Here is a 12,523-nt window from a genome sequence, read left to right on the forward strand (position 1 = left end):
ATCTCAAAAAAAAATATTTCAAACTCATAGACTCAGCAAGTTGCCAGGGGCTGCAGGCTGGGAGAAATAAGGAGAGGTTGGTAACAGGATACAAACCTAGTTTTTCTCTTTTTGTTTTGTTTTTTTTGTTTCTTTGTTTATATCTTTATTGGAGTATAATTGCTTTACAACGTTCTGTTAGTTTCTGTTGTACAAAAAAGTGAATCAGCTGTAAGTATATATATATACCTATATCCCCTCCCTCTTGAGCATCCCTCCCTCCCATCCTCCCTATCCCACCCCTCTAGGTCATCACAAAGCATTGACCTGACCTCTCTGTGCTATGCAGCAGCTTTCCACTAGCCATCCATTTTACATTTGGTAGGGTATATGTATCAGTGCTACTCTCTCACTTCGTCCCAGCTTTCTCTCCCCACACACTGTGTCCTCAAGTCCATGCTCTATGTCTGCGTCTTTATTCCTGCCCCACCATTAGATTCATCAGAAACATTTTCTTTTTTTTAGATTCGATATATATGTGTTAGCATACGGTATTTGTTTCTCTCTTTCTGACTTACTTCACTCTATATGACAGACTCTAGGTCCATCCACCTCACTACAAATAACTCAATTTCGTTTCTTTTTATGGCTGAGTAATATTCCATTGTATACATGTGCCACATCTTCTTTATCCATTCATCTGTCAATGAACACTTAGGTTGCTTCCATGTCCTGGCTATTGTAAATAGTGCTGCAATGAACATTGTGGTGCATGACACTTTTTGAATTATGGTTTTCTCAGGGTATATGCCCAGTAGTGGGATTAATGGATCATATGGTAGTTCTATTTTTAGTTTTTTAAAGAACGTCCATACTGTTCTCCATAGTGGTTGTACATTTCCACCAACAGTGCAAGAGGGTTCCCTTTTCTCCACACCCTCTCCAGCATTTATTGTTTCTACATTTTTTGATGATGGCCATTCTGATTGGTGTGTGGTGATACCTCATTGCAGTTTTGATTTGCATTTCTCTAATGATTAGTGATGTTGAGCATTCTTTCATATGTTTGTTGGCAATCGGTATATCTTCTTTGGAGAAATGTCTATTTAGGTCTTCTGCCTATTTTTGGATAGGGTTGTTTGTATTTTTTGATATTGAACTCCATGAGCTGCTTGTATATTTTGGAGATTAATCTTTTGTCATTTGCTTCATTTGCAAATATTTTCTCCCATTCTGAGGGTTGTCTTTTGGTCTTGTTTATGGTTTCCTTTGCTGTGCAAAAGCTTTTAAGTTTCATTAGGTCCCTTTTTCTTTTTTTTATTTCTATTACTCTAGGAGGTGGGTCAAAATACCTAGGAATAAACCTACCCAAGGAGACAAAGGACCTGTATGCAGAAAACTATAAGACACCGATGGAAGAAATCAAAGATGATACAAACAGATGGAAAGATATACCGTATTCTTGGATTGGAAGAATCAACATTGTGAAAAATGACTATACTACCCAAAGCAATCTATAGATTCGATGCAATCCCTATCAAATTACCAATGGCATTTTTCACAGAACTAGAACAAAAAATTTTACAATTTGTATGGAAAGACAAAAGACCCCGAATAGCCAAAGCAATCTTGAGAACGAAAAATGGAGCTGGAGGAATCAGGCTCCCTGACTTCAGACTATGCTACAAAGCTACAGTAATCAAGACAGTATGGTACTGGCACAAAAACAGAAATATTGATCAATGCAACAGGATAGAAAACCCAGAGATAAACCCACGCACATATGGTCACCTTATCTTTGACAAAGGAGGCAAGAATATACAATGGAGAAACAACAGCCTCTTCAATAAGTGGAGCTGGGAAAACTGGACAGCTACATATAAAAGAATGAAATTAGAACACTTCCTAACACCATACACAAAAATAAATTCAAAATGGATTACAGCTCTAAATGTACGGCCAGACACTATAAAACTCTTAGAGGAAAATATAGGCAGAATACTCTGTGGCATAAATTACAAACTTAGTTTTAAGATGAATAGGTCTGAGAATCTAACATGGTGACTATAGTTGATAATACTGTATTGTATAATTGGAATTTGCTAAGAGAGTAAAACTTAAGTTTTCTCACCACAAAAGTATGGTAACTATGTGAGATGATGGGTGTGTTAATTAATTCAATGGTTGGAATAAATGTATATGCATATCAAATCATCATGTTGTACACTTTAAATATATTACAATTTTATTTGTCAAATACACCTCAGTAAAGCTGCAAAATATTGATATAAAATAAAGTAAAATTAGAAATACTTGAAAATTGAGTCCTGTAGAATTTACTCAACTGTGCAATATTAAGAAACTTTAATTCTCTCTTTGTCGTCAAACATTCTAAAATGTTTTCAAGTTAAAATTTTTGACAAGTTCTTCCAGGAAAGCTCACTGCTCAGCTTGCTGGAGATAGACAGCTCTTGAGTGAATCATGTCTAAAACCAGAGCCAAGCACTGCATGGGAGAAACTCACCTGATGTATGACTTTAGTTCTGGAATTCTTGATACAATTGGGCCAGTTGTTCTTCAAGTTGACGATTTGCACAAGGGTAAATATTAACATGAAACTTAAAGAAACCTGAGGAACTATATGAATCCTAGAGTATGTGAATTTTAACCCCTTTCAACTTCTGGACAAATTCTGCTTGATCTATAATAATATTAAAAGATATGTTAAACCTCAACTATGTGCTAGATCTATTGAAACACCAGAGATAAAACAAAGAACGACCAATATACTGGCTGTCACTAAGTCCTATGCAGTTCAGACTAGTGAGAAAGACAGGCAAGTAATAAGGGCAATATGATGCAGTACACACTACAATAGAGGCCATGTAAGCATTAAAAAAAAAAAGGAAAGTTTGTTACAATAATCAAGTGGACTGGCTAAGAAGAACATTCCAGACAGAAGGAATATGATACAAACATATCTTGAAAGAACGTGAGTTGTTCTTACGGGGCGGGGCGAGTGAATTTTACACAGAAAAGTGATGGGAGATAAGGCAAGAGACACATCTAAGGGCTAGAACAAGAAGAGACGGTGTTTTTTTTCTTAATTCATAATTAGGACTTTTTTTTTTTTTTTTTTTTTTGCTGTACGCGGGCCTCTCACTGTGGTGGCCTCTCCCGTTGCGGAGCACAGGCTCCGGACGCGCAGGCTCAGAGGCCATGGCTCACGGGTCCAGCCGCTCCGCGGCATGTGGGATCTTCCCGGACCGGGGCACGAACCCGCGTCCCCTGCATCGGCAGGCGGACTCTCAACCACTGCGCCACCAGGGAAGCCCCATAATTAGGACTTTTAACTTTATCCTACACATATATCCACGTGAGAGCCGCTGCCAGATTTTAAGCAGCAGAGAAACATAAAGAAATTCATACTTTTGAAAGGTCATTTTTTAGAAACAACGTGGAGAATTCACTTGAAGAGGTGAGCCTGGAAGCAGGAAGAAATGCTTGGAAACTAATGCAGTAATATTCTAGGTTAAATATAACATGCTGCTGAAGAAAAGCAGTGGCACTGGAGATGAAGAGGAAGTGACTGACCTGGTATATTTCTGAGGTAGGGTTTATAAAACAAGTGAAAAATTAGGGGTGAGGCTAAGAGAAAGGATGATGTCATGTATGAATCATCTTTCTCTCCTAGGCTTATTGCGTCAGTGGGAAAAATATCAACTCAAGATGAACAATTGATTTGAGAATATTATAAACAATTTTGGTTTTGAAAGGTCTCTTTAGGCTTTGAGATGCTTGTAAGACATGCATGTATTTTGGTAAAACTGTCCAGTAGGAAGTTAAGATTATAGATCTGGAGTTGAGCATTCCTTCCTCAAAGTGGCTTCTTAATTACCCAGTGTTGGCATATTCAAACAGCTATATAGGTTAATGCATTTGCTGTCCTATAACACAACATTTCCCACTTCTGATGATGACATACTGTAATTAAGCAAGTTATTTATTATAATAAAATGTGCATAGAATTATAGAGTTTAAAGGAGTTTCTGAAATTATTATAATCTTCTTTTTTATTTGAACTGAAAACTGTACCTAATGCATTCCCAGAAACACCATTGACTTCTTAAAAATCTCTGGCATAGATAATGAAATAACTCCCTTGATAACATGGGCTAGCATCTCACCAAAATGACGGGAGGATTTTGCTAATGCTAGCCTATACTCTTCATGCTGCAAGTGTAGTTCCTTCTTTCTGGTCTTATTCTTAGTGGAAGTAGAGAACAGCTGCTTAATGCTAATGGCAAAATCAGCACATTTAAAATTGTTGAATACACACTTCAGACTTTGAATTATGAACTTGGCAATATTTATGAATTTATAGCATGAAAAATAAACTAGATTCATCACGATATTTTTCAAACTGCATGGCAGTGTGATAAAACAGTGTTCTCAACATTAAAGTTTCAAAGTACTATCCTAGAAGTGATGTTCTAGAAACCTGAAGTGTTTAAGTATTTTTGAATAAACTATATGAAAGTATTTTTTATCCATACAGATTTCAAATGAAATGAGTGGGCCTAAAAAAATAAATCACTATTTGCATTCCGAGTTGCAATATCAGCCACCCACAATCTTCAGAAACTCCAATATTGTATCCAGCTACAAAAATTATTTGTACTGGAGGTTTACGTAGGTTTTAATGAAATATTAATAAATTATAATCACTTTAATGCAATTCCAAAGGGTAAACTTAATAGTTGTTTGCAGTCCTAAAAGCTGTATTTGTTTGTGCTTGCTCATCCTCACACCCACTGATTTCAGGGATGGGTATTAAAGGGAGATAGAAGTAAAGAGAAAATTCATTGCCTATTGCTAGCCCTGATTAATTAAGTCTGAATTGAAATACTTTCCCCATCATTTGAACCTATCTAGCAGTTTTTTTTCCTAAGAAAACAGAGTTGGTCATTGTTCACTAAAGTTGGCCACTTCCAACCTCTTATCTACTTCACCTCCAAAGGGGGGATGTGCAGGGGAACATAAATGTTATATATAAATGACCTATTTCAAAAGTAGTAGTTTTGTTTACTTTCAAATTTAAGTCATTTTACAGTGTTGTGAATAGGCTGAACTCTAGTGCAAGTGGTGAATAAAGGAAAAATATTTTTCTTGGAAATGCCCCATGAACCAAAAGCCCACATGGAAGTCAAATGCATACACCACCAATATAAAAAATATGTAGGGTGAATTTATTTGCTATATGAACTTATTATCTCCTAAGTGTGTGGGGAGAAGAGAGGAGTCATAAACAAAGCCAGAAAACCCCACCAAAGAAACACATGATTACGGCAAGTATTTCTAAACCTTTGAATAACTCCACATTTCTAGGACTCACCAACCAACCTCTACCAAGTCCATTGTTTTAAAAGTGCCTAATAACCCAGATCCTGGAGTACAATAGACCTAAGTTTATAATCCTGGTTCTACAGTATACTTCCTGGGTGATCACAGTCAAGTCACAAACTCTAATCTTTCGTTTCCTCATCCATAAAAGGAGGATACTTATACCAACCTTGTAGGGCCATGTGATGTCTAAATGTTATAATGCATGCAAAATGCCTGGCACACAATGCTAAATTATTATAATTATTATTATGGCTTCATTGCTATTTGATCAATCATACCATCCCCTAATTAGTTTAATGTTTTTGCTTATTTAGTACTATATTTTCCACTATTCTTTCATTACTGTGTTTTTCTTGAGTACACTGGTAACACATCTGAGGTACTCCCACATTAACCCATACACAAATACCTAGCTGCTAATACAATGTGTTAGTAGCACACCCAAATGTATCTGCCAATTTTCTTCCTTTCAAGGAATGTTTCTGGTAGTGAGCTAAGAAAAGACTTATGAATTCTCTATCACACTTAGAAGTGACCAAACTACCACAACTCACAGTACCTACTGTTATGAAAAGAGTAATGACTAACTGCATCTTTAAGCCCATTTCTAAACTGCCCTACGAATCTGTGATACTTGTTAAAGATTGACAGCTTATGTCTACTGCTTCTATTCAAGCTATCAAGCTAGTACTGATGAAACCAGCTCAGTGTCATTCCAGAGGAAACAGAGATGACAAATCATAAGTGGTATTGGAAGCAAACTATTGATTAAAGCAACAGATCATCACATACTATATTTAACAAAGCATTAAGACTACTGAGTGCTCCAAATTCTTATTCATCAACCAATACACATTATATTTCTATGCACCAAAGGACAAGTCATGCAATAATCGAATATTCTTAAGAATATTAAAATTTAATATCCTAGAAGTCCAGACTGTCTCTCCAGATTTGATAGACTAGTCTATAATTTAGGAAATATGATGTTGCAAATTATAGCTCAATGTTTTAAGGTGACCATCAGTATAACAAAGAAGAAACAATTACTAAAATAAGCTGCTATCTTTATGAATGCTTCCAAAATTCATCTCACTTATAAGTTGCATTTGAAAATTAGAAACCAAAATTGGATAGTGGTAATGATTTCAAAACTTTGTGAATATATAAATAAAAGCTCACTGAATTATATACTTTAAATGGGTGAACTTTATTATTTGTGAATTGTATCTCAATAAAGTTGTTATTAAAAAGTTAGAAACTATGTTTTAGAACAACAGAAAAAAATTCATTTGAATCCCCAGCCCCAGAGGGGGGGGAGAGGGGAGGAGCTCTAGTTCCAAAGAAATTAAAATTGTCAGCTATATTTTATAAATTTAAAGACAAAGATGATTTCAGCAAACTTTTCAAGCACAGTAAGATATTTTACATGTGGGCATTTTATTCTAAGTAAAATCTAAGTGAATTACAAATGATCTAGGCTTGTTAGTATCTGTAAAATTATGTAAAATAAAAAGGCCAGCTCCTTCATCTTCCATCCCAGTCCTCATTTGGAAGGCAGGGGGGTGAGAACAGAGGAGAGCAGAAATAGGAGGAAATAGTGAGTCAAACTTTTATTAACTAAGAATGAATTAACATTGCCCCAGGTGATCTCTAGAGCTCCAATTACTTACCTTCTTCTTTCAATGTTTAAATCTGAAGCTAGGGGAAAAAAAGACAGAAAACACTGCAGAAATCACCCTCAAAGGACAACGTAGAAGCAAAGAGGCCATAAAGTTTAAGAAAGGAACAGTGAATGGAATGATAAATGGAAGACTACTTCTACAGAAACCATTTCAAATTCAAATTGGAGTTTCTGCTTCGTGAAATCAATCTCAAATTAAGGCTGTGTGAACACAGTGTGTGTAACACACTTTCTGTCTTGAAAATATAGCCAAGGTATTGAAGTTTTGCTACCCTTCCTTATAGGTGTATAAATGTGATTGGTACTGTATGTAGACACAGAAATTTTAACTTATCTTCCCTTAAATTACCAGAGTGATTCATCTGAAGTTTCTGATGTTTAACATCCAACTGGCTTACCATCCAATTTGGTCAGATTTGACTTCTGTCCTGGTTATTATAGAGTTTATCCTGGGGGTATTAGGAATATCAAGTTTTTAGAACTTTTGGTTGGGAAAACTCCTATATTTTTTTCTATAATTATTTTCTGGTGACTATTCTATAGCTGAGAATTTTTTTTAAATCTTATAAGTCTAATCCATATTAAGGAAAATAAGAAAAGTAATGTCCAATTCTTCTGAGAAAGGCTTTACATAAATACAAACCTTTCAATGTATCAGACTTTATAGCCTCTTTGTATGGAAATATAATGTTAATGGAAGGTTAGGTTGTCATATGGGTTGATTGCAATGCCCTAAAAATACTTTTTTTCCAATAACCTCCAATATTAAATTTGGAAAATTAATTATACATTTTATGCACTAGTGAATAGAACATAAATGAAATGTTGCTGCTGTTCCTTGTGTAGTGTTGACTTCAAAAGAGAAAGGGACATATAACTTTATAACTAGATGTAAATAAAGAGCAAACAAATTTCTTATATCAATTAATGGATTCTGCTCAGGAGAATGTTGTCAAGTCTAACAGCCCTAACTTGGAAATTAAATTATCTTCAAAAAAATAAAATCATAAAACTTCTGCTTTTTGAGTGATGAGGAGACTCTAGCAAGGTCTTCTACTATACTAAGAATTACTGCATTTATGAAATATTTCACAATCCAATTCCCAGTGTAGTAAGAAACATTATGAAGCCAGTAAAGCCAACATCTACACCAGCAGTCATTAGTATAACTGTTAGAATAAGAAAAGGAAAAGGTTTCGATAATTTAGCATTCTTCATTTTAGCAACTTTTGAAGTTCATGGTTCTTTTTTTTTAAGTAATAGATTGCATTTCATCTATAATAAGGCTGGGTCTACTTTGATTTGCATTTTAGTCTGGTATGTGATCAAACTGTTTCTCTGTAATCATAATTTTTTGTATCACGTGGTATTTCAGCTTCCTTAGATAAGCAGTCAGAACTCAGATTTTGCAACAAAGTAAGAAGTGAAGCACTTATAGTTTTTTTTTTTTTTTTTTTTTTTTTTTTGCGGTATGCGGGCCTCTCACTGTTGCGGCCTCTCCCGTTGCGGAGCACAGGCTCCGGACGCGCAGGCTCAGCGGCCATGGCTCACGGGCCCAGCCGCTCCACAGCATGTGGGATCTTCCCGGACCGGGGCACGAACCCGTGTCCCCTGCATTGGCAGGCGGACTCTCAACCACTGCGCCACCAGGGAAGCCCGCACTTATAGTTTTTTAAGAGTAGAGATGATTGAATTGTGGTACACTGTCTGCAATAACACAGAGGTGACTTTTTCAGAGAAAATGCCTCTTTAATAAATCCAATATTGTACTTTAAGCCTCCATTCCATTCTAAATGCAACCAATAGACAACCAGCATAGTCAAGATCAAAACTGTAAGTCAGTTTGCGTATTAATTTTGGATTTGGTCACTAAATCTTACCTAGTACTCATTTTTTCCTCAAGTAAAAGCTTTCTTATTTAACTTTATTAATTAGCTTCATGAGAGATCATATACATACTATTGGTTCTTCTACACATTTCCAAACCATATGCATCGACATAATTCTTTTAAAACCCTCAAATTTAAAGGACTTCTAGCCATGGTTACACTGTGAAGTTATAAATATTTCAGATTACACAGCATGTAATTGAATGCTGAGTAGGGCTCAGCAGTTCTAATTTATATTATTAATTCATCCATTCTTCTGGAAGGGGAGTGAGAGGAGATGTATTTATTCCAGTTTTACTATACTAATACAGCTAATAGCCAGATCAGTGATAAGTGCTTCTTGCTTTAATTTTTGAAATATTGACCTAAGTGTCATCTTTGTGGACTGCAAGATTCCAGGAATTTTTTTTTTTTTTTCGATACGCGGGCCTCTCACTGTTGTGGCCTCTCCCGTTGCGGAGCACAGGCTCCGGACACGCAGGCTCAGCGGCCATGGCTCATGGGCCCAGCTGCTCCGCGGCATGTGGGATCCTCCCAGACCGTGGCACGAACCCGTGTCCCCTGCATCGGCAGGCGGACTCTCAACCACTGCGCCACCAGGGAAGTCCGATTCCAGGAAATTTTACATCTTGCGTTTCTACTAGAGCAGACATATAAGGAGGTAGAACAAATAGAAGAAAATTCTTGCCTACTCTGGGATAAATTGTCACTCTAAATAAATTACACAAGCAAGGCACTTTTTTTTTGGCTCCTCCAGTGGGTTTTAAGGTCATGTGCTTTTGCTTGACTTGATACAATTTAGGATCATAAAACTTTAATCACCAGACATAATTGTTAATACCTTTGTAATATTTCCAAAAATTGAAAATAATGTGGCATTGATTCTTAAGGCAATTTCAAAAGAGATGTTAATTTCAAAAGCAATGTTAGGAAATATTTTGATGAATCATTGAAATGAGTGTCTAGTCTTTGAAAGGCAGACAACATTTTTAGATGTATATATTCTGTTGGGACTTTTTTTCTGTGAGGGATGGAATTGCAGATAACTCTGTTAAAAATGTTTAATGCCATATTAATTGATAAAAACAAACAAACAAAAAAACCTCTCGACAAGCCAGGACTACTGACAAAATCCAGCCATAATACTTTGTAATCAAACCAGACAGTGGAAATGCTGCTTCCCACTGTGTCACCTGGCTGGAAGTAATATAATGATCAATATTTCTGTTCACCTTTAACTTCCTTCCTTATATCTTCTGAACTTCAGCTCAGTTATATCGACAAAAAGATTGAAGTCATCATAAAGCCAGAAGTGCACAGAGTTGACAATGACAGATTAAGCCATCTAGTTCTTGATTAAGCAGCTTTTTTTTTTTTGGTCATTGTATATAATACTCTAAAAGATAAAGGTTTGTTTTTGTATCATATCTTAGTAGATGAAGATTTCTGGCCAAATGGAAGGACAACAAAGTTGAATTCTCTGGCAAATCTTGCCTCCCAGCATTGTTCTACCGGCAGTGTAAGGATTCGTTACTCTCCATTACAAGATCACCTAGTAAAAGGTTTTTACTATCATTTTCCTGCTAATGACTAGAAGACACCCAAATAGTGTCTTGCCCCAGGTGACAAAATCAAAAGTCCAGAAAATAAATTTCAACTCAGGCAGTTCTGCTCCAGGGCTCTCATTACATAATAATAGGCATATAGTCATTGCTATATTGGATTTTGCTTCAAATTAAACACTACTTTGAGAGAATGAGGGATCTGTGCACTTGGCCATAAATAAAAAATATATAAAATTTTGGTGATAAAAAAATATTTTATTTAAGATTTTTTTCATTTAGTCTTAAAAGGGGATATTTGCTATCCCTTGCCTTCAAAGCATAATCTTGAGTGGACTTTTATTGCTCTAAGACATTGAAATGTGTGGAGACTTAGTCCTTCAAATTTGTTGTTGAGAAGAAAAGAAAGTCCTCATTTCTTTGGTTTAATGTTACAATCTGTAACATTAAACCAAAAGACTGCTTTATGTTTACCAGTGCAGCCTGATTGAGACATTTTATTAAATAAGCATAGTTAATAGGTTATTCATAGTAGGATGGGTAAGAAAATATCTTCCAGTTCGCTCTGCTTCCATTACAAGTGAAGCTTTTTCAGAGAAGGGAGGCCACTTAGATAGGGAAATAATGCAGGTCTTAATTTATGTAAGTATGTCATGATGAGAAGAGAGAGAAGCAAAGTCTGACAAAAAGAAGTTCCCATCAACAAAGCAAATGATTGGTGCTTATTAATCAACTAAGTAATTCTTGTTAGTCAGCTTCCCAATAATGATGATGAGATTAGTGGTGGTGGCAGTAGTGGTGGTAGTGGTAGTGTGTTTTTAATAGCTGGTTTGGTTCTGCCATGCTAAATCTGGTGTCTCCCAATATACATTATCTTTAGGGTTTGCCAAACCCCCTATGGCAAATTTGATACCATAAATGAGTTAGAACATAGGATACGGAGTTTATAAGCCACGTTATCCAAATGGATTAAACTCAGTTGATTATGTTTACTGGGGAAGGCATGGATAGCAAGCTAAAAAAGAAATTACATAGCTGTGTGAGTTCTGTAGTGAAATTGATTATTGTCTAAAGTTTTATGTTCAAGATTTTTCTGTTAGGTAGCATCTTACAGTACAACGTAGACTTCGTTATTCATATTCTTGTCTAATAAATATACATAAAAGGAAATTTTTATCTTTTTCAAAAAGACTGAAAGTTTTCAGTGAAGGATTTTTAGAGAAACAAAGAGCCATATTTCAAATATTAATGATAAGTAAATTCCTTTTTATCTTTGTTATCCCATCTGTAAGGCCACTGTTAATGACATTCAAAGGGGATTTATAAACTCAAGATTTTTTCCCCCTTCTGAATTACAAATTGTAGTTTAAAGAGCTCTTTCCCACCTTTGAGATGTGCGCTTGGCTCCCACGTGTATTTGAGTTATGGTATATGTCTACTTAATGTGTAATGTGTTCATTGCAGCCTCAGGGAAATCAAGAAACAACAGCTCTCTGTACTAAGTTTAGCTTTACATCATACTGAACAAGTGGCCTCACTTGTAATGCAGCTTTATGTGATGATAAAATTATTTATTGAGTTCCATAAAATATTTTTGAACATTAATTTAAATTCTATCTTTAAAAAAATCTGGCAGCTCTGAACTAATAACAAATAATAACTCTTGGGACAAGAATAAAAGAATAGAGTCAAATAAACAAAAGCAGGTCACTCAGTTATACAAAGACAGCATGATAAGGTACATATTTTCCAAACTCCTTAACTGTAGGTTCTACGTTTGATCTGAGCTTGGTCTATAACTTATCCTTTATTCCAATTTATCATACCTTGGTGAACTATATCACTTCTGACATAAAACAGTACTATAATCAGAACTTAGTTCTAAGGCTTCTTTAGTATGATAGTTCACCTGAAATTCTTGCCAATTTTTTCAGTTACCTAAAATAATTAATAGGGAAACAAAAGAAGCTGCCCAAAACATTATTTTCAGGTGTGCTTCAATT

This window comes from Phocoena sinus, chromosome X (assembly GCF_008692025.1).
Source record: "Phocoena sinus isolate mPhoSin1 chromosome X, mPhoSin1.pri, whole genome shotgun sequence".
Taxonomy (NCBI): domain Eukaryota; kingdom Metazoa; phylum Chordata; class Mammalia; order Artiodactyla; family Phocoenidae; genus Phocoena; species Phocoena sinus.